Source organism: Solea solea, chromosome 13 (genome assembly GCF_958295425.1).
Source record: "Solea solea chromosome 13, fSolSol10.1, whole genome shotgun sequence".
NCBI classification, from domain to species: domain Eukaryota; kingdom Metazoa; phylum Chordata; class Actinopteri; order Pleuronectiformes; family Soleidae; genus Solea; species Solea solea.
The window spans coordinates 1280001-1292500 of record NC_081146.1 but is presented as its reverse complement, the minus strand read 5'-3'; the positions used below and the strand labels follow the sequence as shown (position 1 = coordinate 1292500).

Below are 12500 nucleotides of genomic sequence, written 5' to 3'. Positions count from 1 at the left end.
AGAGAGAGAGACAGTGTGTGTATGTGAGAGAGAGAGAGAGACTGTGTGTGTATGTGAGAGAGCGAGAGAGAGAGACTGTGTGTGTGTATGTGAGAGAGAGAGAGAGAGACTGTGTGTGTGTGTGTGAGAGAGAGAGAGAGAGAGAGAGACAGTGTGTGTATGTGAGAGAGATTTTTTTTTTGATTTTTAAACTTCTTTATTTGCTCAGAAACATGAACAATAACAAAAATTAGTTGTGTTCTGCACTTAAACTTAGACCATGGAGAAATAAAGTAAAAAATACGAAAGAAAAGAAAAAGACTCCATTTAACTCAGACTGTTGCAGAAAGACAATTTTCCATCATTCACACAACACAACACGTCTTTCACTCCCCATGTTTCTAAAAAATCTTCCGTGTTGTTCGTTGAGCGGAAGAAAACAAAGTCAGTCTTTATCCTGGTTTTTAACATCCTAACATAAATCTGCTGACAGTCAACATCAAGTGAGTTTTCCACTTTGTTCCTCCTTGAAACATAAATAGCCAGTTTTGCTTGACCAATTAAAAAGTTCAGCAGTTGACATTTGCCCTTGTTTTTCCTCGTGTATTTAAAACCAAAAATAAAAACACAAGAGGAAAAAGTCTCAGTGAATAACGAGAACAAGTGAGACAGGAAGTGGAACAAAGGAGTTAGTCTGACACAGTGCAAGAAACAGTGGAAGACAGTTTCTCTCTGTGGACAGAAAGGACAAGTGTCTGTGACATTAGGGTTTACAATGGAGATGAAGGCGTTCACTGCTACAGCAGCGTGAAGAACCCTCCACTGTAAGTCTGCTGCTTTTTTAGTTAACGGTGGTTTGTAGAGTGAGCTCCACTCTGGCCTTAGATCCTCTGTGAGGGACAGGTGGTGTCTCCATGGAGTGTCCACTCTGTCTCTCAGTCTACTCTGGTTTAAAACCTTCACCATCACATAGTACATGACCTTCCCTGTTACACTGCACAGATTGTAATTGTTGGATTTGTTCATCTGCAGCAGAATGTTTACATCACACTTAAAAACAGGTGAGATGGTGAGTTCAGGGAAAGGGTCTGTAGAGTCCGGTTGCGTTTGTCCATTGCAGTAGTCCGAGATCAGACAGAGTTCAGAATCAGTCAACTGCTGCCTCCAGTCCTTCAGCAGGAGACTGACCACCCTGACTGACCTGGTTTCGAGACGCTGGGCCAGACCGATCTCATTGTCCAACCGCGGGCCGCAAACCTCCGCCACTTGACCCAGTGTCAGGATTTTTGCCGCGCATAGTCTCTGTAGCAGGGACGGACCCACTACACCACGGAACCGTGTTCCCAGAGTCACCGGTTCCTTTAAAAGCCAAAACAGAGAGTTAGCTCCTCCTCCTGCTCGCCTCTCTTTGTTGAGGAGGCCCCACACTTTAAAAAGTCCTTTATAAAAGGTGGGGAAGTTGTTCAGCTTAAAATCCCGTAGATCCATTAAAAACAGGGTCTCAGCCAGGCCTAGTCCACTGCACCGCTCCAGTAGGGTGCGAGCCACCGGTCTCCAGACTAAGTCCGTGGGTCCTGTTAAAAAACGCTGGATGTGTTGGAGTCTGAAAGCAGCTCTCCGACTCGCCACATGGACCAGGTTGTGACCCCCCTCTTCTTTGGGTAGGAAGAGGACGCTCTGTGGGACCCAGTGAAGACGGTCCCAGACGAAATCCACCAGAGCGGCCTGTACTCTGGAGAGCACATCCTCAGGGGGGTCCAAACACATCAGGCGGTGCCACAGCATGGAGGAAACCAGGTTGTTGATGACAAGAATCCGACCTTTAAAAGACATTTTTGGACGAATCCATCTCCACCTGTTAAAACGACCCTCGACCCTTTCGATAAAATTCTCCCAGTTCTTGGAGGTGTTGGTGACGTCACCAAGGTGAACCCCGAGGTATTTAAAACCTCCTCTCTGCCACGTTAGTCCTCCTGGTAAAAGCAGCTCCCTCTCAGGTCCATCTCCAACTGCCAAGGCCTCGCTCTTCTCCCAGTTGACCTTAGCAGAGGAGATTTTCTGGAAGTCATGAGCAGCTTTGCTCAGAACTTCGATGTCCTGTTGGTTATTTATAAAAACAATGACATCGTCGGCATAAGCAGAGATTTTAAAACAATGATCACAACCAGGGAAATAAAAACCACACAAGCGAGATCTCAGTTTCCGTAAAAAAGGTTCTAAGGCCAGAGAATAGAGCATGCCTGACAGGGAGCAGCCCTGTCTGACACCTCTGTGAACTTTAAAAGGAGCTCCCAAACCACCGTTAACCTTCAGCACACTCTCAATGTCATTGTACAAGACCCTGATCTTAGCTATGAAACCTGAGCTGAAGCCAAAAGCCTGCAGTGTCTGCCACAGGTAAAGGTGTTCAACTCTGTCAAAAGCTTTTTCTTGGTCTAGAGAAATCAGCCCAAGCTTTGAGCCTAATGAACCAGAGAGGTCCAGAACATCCCGAATTAAGGTGATATTATCAGATATCAGCCTGCCGGGCACACAGTAGGTCTGGTCTACGTGAATGACCTGGTCCATCACTTTCCGGAGCCTCGTTGCCAGGACTTTTGACAGCAGTTTATAATCGGCACACAGTAGTGACACAGGACGCCAGTTCTTCACTTCCTGCAGGTCTCCTTTCTTCGGGAGGAGGGTGAGGACAGCCCTCCTGCAGCTCAGAGGCAGCCGTCCCTTGTCCAGGCTGTCCTGTAGGACACACAGTACATCCTCCCCGAGTATAGTCCAGAAAGTCTTATAAAATTCTGCAGGGAGACCGTCTATGCCGGCAGCCTTCCCGCTCTGTAGACTCTGCAGCGCCTCCTGCAGTTCCTGTGCAGAGAGCTGTGCCTCTAGCTGCTCCTTGTCTCCTTCGAGCACTCCGGGCAAGTTCTCCAGAAAAGACAGCGCCACCTCCGGACCCTCCAGAAGCTCTGTCTTGTAGAGATCTTGGTAGAAGGAGGAGGCGCACTGTCGAATCTCCCCGTCCTCCTGCAGCAGTTGTCCGTCAGCAGATCTCAGCGAGTGTATCAGCCTCCTCTGTCCGCTCTTACGCTCCAACCCAAAGAAAAAGTGGGACGGAGCGTCCATCCTGGCAACTTTGTTAAAGCGAGACCGCACGAGAGCACCTTGAGCGTGAACGCCCAGCAGGTCTGACAGAGCTGATCGTTTTTCTTTGAGAACTCTAAACTGTTCTCGATCTCCTGTGGAGTCTGCTGAACCCTGCAGCTCCACCACTTCTCTCTCCAGATCTTTCATAGACCTGGTCAAGTCTCTGGTGACATTTAGAGTGAACTGTAAGCAGAGCTGTTTGATTTTGACTTTACCAATGTCCCACCACTGCTGCAACGAGCTGTACTCGGACTTGGTTTGTCTAAAATAAAACCAAAAATACGAGAGTGCATTTCTAAAACTGTTGTCTGACAGCAGTGCGGTGTTAAAATGCCAGTATGCACTCTTACATTTGATGTTTTTAATAAAAACCTTACAGTGCACAAGGGAGTGGTCAGAGAAACCGACAGGACAGATAAAACAACTCTTAAAAACACTGACATGGTGTTCATAACAATAAAAACGATCGAGTCTGGCCAACGACAGCAGGTTGTCTCTGCAGCGAGCCCAGGTGTACTGACGCTGGTTCTTGTGGATCGACCTCCACACGTCACAGAGCTCAAAGGTCTCTATTATTTTTGTCAGACACTTTTTTGAAGCAGCGTTTGGTTCCAAGTGATTCCTGTCTAAAGCAGGGTTCACTGTACAATTAAAATCACCTCCTAAAAACAGATGTGTGTCATCATGACAGTTAAAAAGAGACGATTTTAAAGTATCTAAAAACACCAGTCTTTCTCCTGCAAGAACAGGAGCGTATACATTCATAAAAACCATTTTAGTCCTCTCGAACTCTGCAGTGACTTTTAAAAGTCGTCCAGGGACGATTTCATCTGCAGAGTACGAAGAGGGGGTGAAATCTCTAGAAAAGAGAATCCCGACCCCCCCACTGTTGCTGTCCTTGTGGCTTAAGACCACCTCCCCATTCCACTCCCTCCTCCAGTCACACTCATTGTCTGAGGTGCTGTGCGTTTCTTGGAGGAAAATAACATTTAGCTTCTTAGTCTGGATGAGCGTGAAAAGTGAAGCTCTCTTCACGTCTTCACGTGCACCGTTAATGTTTAATGATCCCAGCTTTAACTCACACATCCTTCTATAAAAGCTGCATCCAGACAAAAACACACTCAGCAAAGTAAAGAAAGAAAAAACAAACGCACTCATTCATTCTTCTCTTTCTCTAACTGGATCCGTATTTTACTTAAAATCTTTTTTAATCTAAAAATCTCAGTGTCCATAAAAGATGGCTGACCAAGATCTCCTCTGTTTTTCATCAGAGTTCTGACCGACTGATGGAAGAGTTTTAGGTCGGGGAAGAACTCTTCCACCATCACTCCCTTCTCTCCTTTAGTGTCGGCCAGAAACTTCCTGATACGAGAGAACGAGTATTCACTACCCACCTCAGTGTCTTCTTCACCACCCAGTGTGCTCTGTGTGTCTCCCAGTGTGTCCTCTAGTGTGTCTTCCTGTGTGTCACCCACTGTGTCTTCCTGTGTGTCCTCCAATGTGTCACCCAGTGTGTCTTCCCGTGTGTTGTCCTCTGACCCCTCAGAGGACACCTGTGAATTAACTTTCGACATTTTCTTGTTTTTTTTGGTGGTTACTTTAGTTTCAGGGTTTTTTCGTTTGATCGAACACTTCATTATTTCACCCATTGAGTCGTCAACAATGTCATCGTTATACTCCAGAGCAGCCTCTGCCACTCTGGTGACTGTCTGTCCTCTGGCTGCAGAGGACTCTGTCTGGACACTCTGTCCATCTGGGCTTTCCCCTGTCTGTGTGTGTGCTGCGTCACTCTGTGCCTCCGTGTGTGTCTGTGGTGTGTGTGTGTGCGGTGTCTGTGTCTCAGGTGTGAGTGTCTGTGTGTGCGGTGTCTGTGCGTGTGGTGTGTGCGTCTGCGTCTGTGGTGTGTGTGTCTGTGTGTGTGGTGTCTGTGTCTGCGTCTGTGGTGTGTGTGTCTGTGGTGTGTGTGTCTGTGTGTGTGGTGTGTGTGTCTGCGTCTGTGGTGTGTGTGTCTGTGGTGTGTGTGTCTGTGTTGCGCGGGGACCGTCGGCTCTGAGCGGCGGCTCCGCTGTAGCGACAGCAGCAGCAGCGTCAGGCCGGCGATCACCTGCTCTTCTCGGGCATGAGCGGACCAAGTGTCCCTCTGCCCCGCAACCAAAGCACCGGAGAGAATCTGACGTGACGTGAACTGTATAATCGTAATCATCTACTCTGAACTTCAGAGCCAGATTTAACTCGGATCTGTTGTCCTTGAGTATCATAAATACCTGTCTCCTGAAAGACATGACGTGCTTCAGGAGAGCAGATTTACAGCCCAGCGGAATCATCTTTATCGCGGACACGAGTTTCCCGTGCCGCGACAGTTCCTTCATCAGAGCCTCATTGCTCAAAAACGGCGGTGCGTTTGAAATGATAATCTTTTTAGCAGGTGTTACCAGAGGCAACACCTGCACCAGAGAGCCGTCCACCACCACGCCGCTCTCAACCAGCTCATTCACTTTATCAGTGCTGTCCAAAAAAATCACGACAGCACTGTTCATCCTTGAGGCGGATTTTACTCTGCTGTAGCCCACGACTGCGCCCACAGCCAGGCCACACGCCTCCACTGACACGCCGACATCCGGACACAGTCTTACGGCATGTCGGCGAGTCAGTTTCTCCAGCCCGGAGACCACAGGTGCTGCCATTACCTGCCCGGCTGCAGCGCCGGCGGCAGCTACCGTCAAACACAAATTACTTTAAAACTATAAACTATTAACAACTCAAAATCAGTGGTCACAAAAGAAAAATTAAATATCAACAAAAAACCACCAAGCAGCAAAAAGAAGAGGATAGACTAAGTCAGAAAAGTTTGAAAAAACACTCACCCTGACCACGCTCTCAGCCACGCCCACTCCCAACATTCACTCAGAGAGAGAGAGAGAGAGAGAGAGAGAGCACGTGTGAGAGAGAGAGAGAGAGACTGTATGTGTGTGTGTGTGAGAGAGAGAGAGAGAGAGACTGTGTGTGTGTGTGTGAGAGAGAGAGAGACTGTGTGTGTGTGAGTGCGAGAGAGAGAGAGAGACTGTGTGTGTGTGTGTGAGAGATTTGATTTTTAAACTTCTTTATTTGCTCAGAAACATGAACAATAACAAAAATTAGTTGTGTTCTGCACTTAAACTTAGACCATGGAGAAATAAAGTAAAAAATACGAAAGAAAAGAAAAAGACTCCATTTAACTCAGACTGTTGCAGAAAGACAATTTTCCATCATTCACACAACACAACACGTCTTTCACTCCCCATGTTTCTAAAAAATCTTCCATGTTGTTCGTTGAGCGGAAGAAAACAAAGTCAGTCTTTATCCTGGTTTTTAACATCCTAACATAAATCTGCTGACAGTCAACATCAAGTGAGTTTTCCACTTTGTTCCTCCTTGAAACATAAATAGCCAGTTTTGCTTGACCAATTAAAAAGTTCAGCAGTTGACATTTGCCCTTGTTTTTCCTCGTGTATTTAAAACCAAAAATAAAAACACAAGAGGAAAAAGTCTCAGTGAATAACGAGAACAAGTGAGACAGGAAGTGGAACAAAGGAGTTAGTCTGACACAGTGCAAGAAACAGTGGAAGACAGTTTCTCTCTGTGGACAGAAAGGACAAGTGTCTGTGACATTAGGGTTGACAATGGAGATGAAGGCGTTCACTGCTACAGCAGCATGAAGAACCCTCCACTGTAAGTCTGCTGCTTTTTTAGTTAACGGTGGTTTGTAGAGTGAGCTCCACTCTGGCCTTAGATCCTCTGTGAGGGACAGGTGGTGTCTCCATGGAGTGTCCACTCTGTCTCTCAGTCTACTCTGGTTTAAAACCTTCACCATCACATAGTACATGACCTTCCCTGTTACACTGCACAGATTGTAATTGTTGGATTTGTTCATCTGCAGCAGAATGTTTACATCACACTTAAAAACAGGTGAGATGGTGAGTTCAGGGAAAGGGTCTGTAGAGTCCGGTTGCGTTTGTCCATTGCAGTAGTCCGAGATCAGACAGAGTTCAGAATCAGTCAACTGCTGCCTCCAGTCCTTCAGCAGGAGACTGACCACCCTGACTGACCTGGTTTCGAGACGCTGGGCCAGACCGATCTCATTGTCCAACCGCGGGCCGCAAACCTCCGCCACTTGACCCAGTGTCAGGATTTTTGCCGCGCATAGTCTCTGTAGCAGGGACGGACCCACTACACCACGGAACCGTGTTCCCAGAGTCACCGGTTCCTTTAAAAGCCAAAACAGAGAGTTAGCTCCTCCTCCTGCTCGCCTCTCTTTGTTGAGGAGGCCCCACACTTTAAAAAGTCCTTTATAAAAGGTGGGGAAGTTGTTCAGCTTAAAATCCCGTAGATCCATTAAAAACAGGGTCTCAGCCAGGCCTAGTCCACTGCACCGCTCCAGTAGGGTGCGAGCCACCGGTCTCCAGACTAAGTCCGTGGGTCCTGTTAAAAAACGCTGGATGTGTTGGAGTCTGAAAGCAGCTCTCCGACTCGCCACATGGACCAGGTTGTGACCCCCCTCTTCTTTGGGTAGGAAGAGGACGCTCTGTGGGACCCAGTGAAGACGGTCCCAGACGAAATCCACCAGAGCGGCCTGTACTCTGGAGAGCACATCCTCAGGGGGGTCCAAACACATCAGGCGGTGCCACAGCATGGAGGAAACCAGGTTGTTGATGACAAGAATCCGACCTTTAAAAGACATTTTTGGACGAATCCATCTCCACCTGTTAAAACGACCCTCGACCCTTTCGATAAAATTCTCCCAGTTCTTGGAGGTGTTGGTGACGTCACCAAGGTGAACCCCGAGGTATTTAAAACCTCCTCTCTGCCACGTTAGTCCTCCTGGTAAAAGCAGCTCCCTCTCAGGTCCATCTCCAACTGCCAAGGCCTCGCTCTTCTCCCAGTTGACCTTAGCAGAGGAGATTTTCTGGAAGTCATGAGCAGCTTTGCTCAGAACTTCGATGTCCTGTTGGTTATTTATAAAAACAATGACATCGTCGGCATAAGCAGAGATTTTAAAACAATGATCACAACCAGGGAAATAAAAACCACACAAGCGAGATCTCAGTTTCCGTAAAAAAGGTTCTAAGGCCAGAGAATAGAGCATGCCTGACAGGGAGCAGCCCTGTCTGACACCTCTGTGAACTTTAAAAGGAGCTCCCAAACCACCGTTAACCTTCAGCACACTCTCAATGTCATTGTACAAGACCCTGATCTTAGCTATGAAACCTGAGCTGAAGCCAAAAGCCTGCAGTGTCTGCCACAGGTAAAGGTGTTCAACTCTGTCAAAAGCTTTTTCTTGGTCTAGAGAAATCAGCCCAAGCTTTGAGCCTAATGAACCAGAGAGGTCCAGAACATCCCGAATTAAGGTGATATTATCAGATATCAGCCTGCCGGGCACACAGTAGGTCTGGTCTACGTGAATGACCTGGTCCATCACTCTCCGGAGCCTCGTTGCCAGGACTTTCGACAGCAGTTTGTAATCGGCACACAGTAGTGACACAGGACGCCAGTTCTTCACTTCCTGCAGGTCTCCTTTCTTCGGGAGGAGGGTGAGGACAGCCCTCCTGCAGCTCAGAGGCAGCCGTCCCTTGTCCAGGCTGTCCTGTAGGACACACAGTACATCCTCCCCGAGTATAGTCCAGAAAGTCTTATAAAATTCTGCAGGGAGACCGTCTATGCCGGCAGCCTTCCCGCTCTGTAGACTCTGCAGCGCCTCCTGTAGTTCCTGTGCAGAGAGCTGTGCCCCTAGCTGCTCCTTGTCTCCTTCGAGCACTCCGGGCAAGTTCTCCAGAAAAGACAGCGCCACCTCCGGATCCTCCAGGAGCTCTGTCTTGTAGAGATCTTGGTAGAAGGAGGAGGCGCACTGTCGAATCTCCCCGTCCTCCTGCAGCAGTTGTCCGTCAGCAGATCTCAGCGAGTGTATCAGCCTCCTCTGTCCGCTCTTACGCTCCAACCCAAAGAAAAAGTGGGACGGAGCGTCCATCCTGGCAACTTTGTTAAAGCGAGACCGCACGAGAGCACCTTGAGCGTGAACGCCCAGCAGGTCTGACAGAGCTGATCGTTTTTCTTTGAGAACTCTAAACTGTTCTCGATCTCCTGTGGAGTCTGCTGAACCCTGCAGCTCCACCACTTCTCTCTCCAGATCTTTCATAGACCTGGTCAAGTCTCTGGTGACATTGAGAGTGAACTGTAAGCAGAGCTGTTTGATTTTGACTTTACCAATGTCCCACCACTGCTGCAACGAGCTGTACTCGGACTTGGTTTGTCTAAAATAAAACCAAAAATACGAGAGTGCATTCCTAAAACTGTTGTCTGACAGCAGTGCGGTGTTAAAATGCCAGTATGCACTCTTACATTTGATGTTTTTAATAAAAACCTTACAGTGCACAAGGGAGTGGTCAGAGAAACCGACAGGACAGATAAAACAACTCTTAAAAACACTGACATGGTGTTCATAACAATAAAAACGATCGAGTCTGGCCAACGACAGCAGGTTGTCTCTGCAGCGAGCCCAGGTGTACTGACGCTGGTTCTTATGGATCGACCTCCACACGTCACAGAGCTCAAAGGTCTCTATTATTTTTGTTAGACACTTTTTTGAAGCAGCGTTTGGTTCCAAGTGATTCCTGTCTAAAGCAGGGTTCACTGTACAATTAAAATCACCTCCTAAAAACAGATGTGTGTCATCATGACAGTTAAAAAGAGACGATTTTAAAGTATCTAAAAACACCAGTCTTTCTCCTGCAAGAACAGGAGCATATACATTCATAAAAACCATTTTAGTCCTCTCGAACTCTGCTGTGACTTTTAAAAGTCGTCCAGGGACGATTTCATCTGCAGAGTACGAAGAGGGGGTGAAATCTCTAGAAAAGAGAATCCCGACCCCCCCACTGTTGCTGTCCTTGTGGCTTAAGACCACCTCCCCATTCCACTCCCTCCTCCAGTCACACTCATTGTCTGAGGTGCTGTGCGTTTCTTGGAGGAAAATAACATTTAGCTTTTTAGTCCGGATGAGCGTGAAAAGTGAAGCTCTCTTCACGTCTTCACGTGCACCGTTAATGTTTAATGATCCCAGCTTTAACTCACACATCCTTCTATAAAAGCTGCATCCAGACAAAAACACACTCAGCAAAGTAAAGAAAGAAAAAGCAAACGCACTCATTCATTCTTCTCTTTCTCTAACTGGATCCGTATTTTACTTAAAATCTTTTTTAATCTAAAAATCTCAGTGTCCATAAAAGATGGCTGACCAAGATCTCCTCTGTTTTTCATCAGAGTTCTGACCGACTGATGGAAGAGTTTTAGGTCGGGGAAGAACTCTTCCACCATCACTCCCTTCTCTCCTTTAGTGTCGGCCAGAAACTTCCTGACACGAGAGAACGAGTATTCACTACCCACCTCAGTGTCTTCTTCACCACCCAGTGTGCTTTGTGTGTCCCCCAGTGTGTCCTCTAGTGTGTCTTCCTGTGTGTCACCCACTGTGTCTTCCTGTGTGTCCTCCAATGTGTCACCCAGTGTGTCTTCCCGTGTGTTGTCCTCTGACCCCTCAGAGGACACCTGTGAATTAACTTTCGACATTTTCTTGTTTTTTTTGGTGGTTACTTTAGTTTCAGGGTTTTTTCGTTTGATCGAACATTTCATTATTTCACCCATTGAGTCGTCAACAATGTCATCGTTATACTCCAGAGCAGCCTCTGCCACTCTGGTGACTGTCTGTCCTCTGGCTGCAGAGGACTCTGTCTGGACACTCTGTCCATCTGGGCTTTCCCCTGTCTGTATGTGTGCTGCGTCACTCTGTGCCTCCGCGTGTGTCTGAGGTGTGTGTGTGTGCGGTGTCTGTGTCTCAGGTGTGAGTGTCTGTGTGTGCGGTGTCTGTGTCTGTGGTGTGTGTGTCTGTGTGTGTGGTGTCTGTGTCTGTGGTGTGTGTGTCTGCGTCTGTGGTGTGTGTGTCTGTGGTGTGTGTGTCTGTGTTTCGCGGGGACCGTCGGCTCTGAGCGGCGGCTCCGCTGTAGCGACAGCAGCAGCAGCGTCAGGCCGGCGATCACCTGCTCTTCTCGGGCATGAGCGGACCAAGTGTCCCTCTGCCCCGCAACCAAAGCACCGGAGAGAATCTGACGTGACGTGAACTGTATAATCGTAATCATCTACCCTGAACTTCAGAGCCAGATTTAACTCGGATCTGTTGTCCTTGAGTATCATAAATACCTGTCTCCTGAAAGACATGACGTGCTTCAGGAGAGCAGATTTACAGCCCAGCGGAATCATCTTTATCGCGGACACGAGTTTCCCGTGCCGCGACAGTTCCTTCATTAGAGCCTCATTGCTCAAAAACGGCGGTGCGTTTGAAATAATAATCTTTTTTGCAGGTGTTACCAGAGGCAACACCTGCACCAGAGAGCCGCCCACCACCACGCCGCTCTCAACCAGCTCGTTCACTTTATCAGTGCTGTCCAAAAAAATGACGACAGCACTGTTCATCCTTGAGGCGGATTTTACTCTGCTGTAGCCCACGACTGCGCCCACAGCCAGGCCACACGCCTCCACTGACACGCCGACATCCGGACACAGTCTTACGGCATGTCGGCGAGTCAGTTTCTCCAGCCCGGAGACTCCAGGTGCTGCCATTACCTGCCTGGCTGCAGCGCCGGCGGCAGCCACCGTCAAACACAAAAAAACTTTAAAACTATAAACTATTAACAACTCAAAATCAGTGGTCACAAAAGAAAAATTAAATATCAACAAAAAACCACCAAGCAGCAAAAAGAAGATTATAGGAAAAGTCAGAAAAGTTTGAAAAAACACTCACCCTGACCACGCTCTCAGCCACGCTCACTCCCAACATTCACTCAGAGAGAGAGAGAGAGAGAGAGAGAGAGAGAGACTGTGTGTGTGTGAGTGCGAGAGAGAGAGAGAGACTGTGTGTGTGTGTGTGAGAGAGAGAGAGAGAGAGAGAGAGACTGTGTGTGTGTGAGAGAGAGAGAGAGAGAGAGAGACTGTGTGTGTGTGAGTGCGAGAGAGAGAGAGAGACTGTGTGTGTGTGAGAGAGAGAGAGAGAGAGAGAGAGACTGTGTGTGTGTGAGTGCGAGAGAGAGAGAGAGAGACTGTGTGTGTGTGTGAGAGAGAGAGAGAGAGAGAGAGAGAGAGAGACTGTGTGTGTGTGTGAGAGAGAGAGAGAGAGAGAGAGACTGTGTGTGTGTATGTGAGAGAGAGAGAGAGCACGTGTGTGTGTGTGTGTGTCCAGGTATTACTAATGTTGTGGGGACCTAAACCTGTTTACACACTCACATTATGGGGACCTGTCTTCCTTGTGGGGACAAAAATCAAGTCCCCATAATGTAAATGACTACATTTTAAGGTGAAGATAT

At 47.9% G+C, this 12500-nt stretch overlaps 1 protein-coding gene across 2 annotated transcripts in view; it reads left to right on the top strand.

The window, feature by feature from the left end:
* The window catches only part of cpne4a (copine IVa), a 48195-nt gene that overhangs the window by 20588 nt on the left and 15107 nt on the right, over nucleotides 1-12500 (top strand). The window lies entirely within an intron of this gene.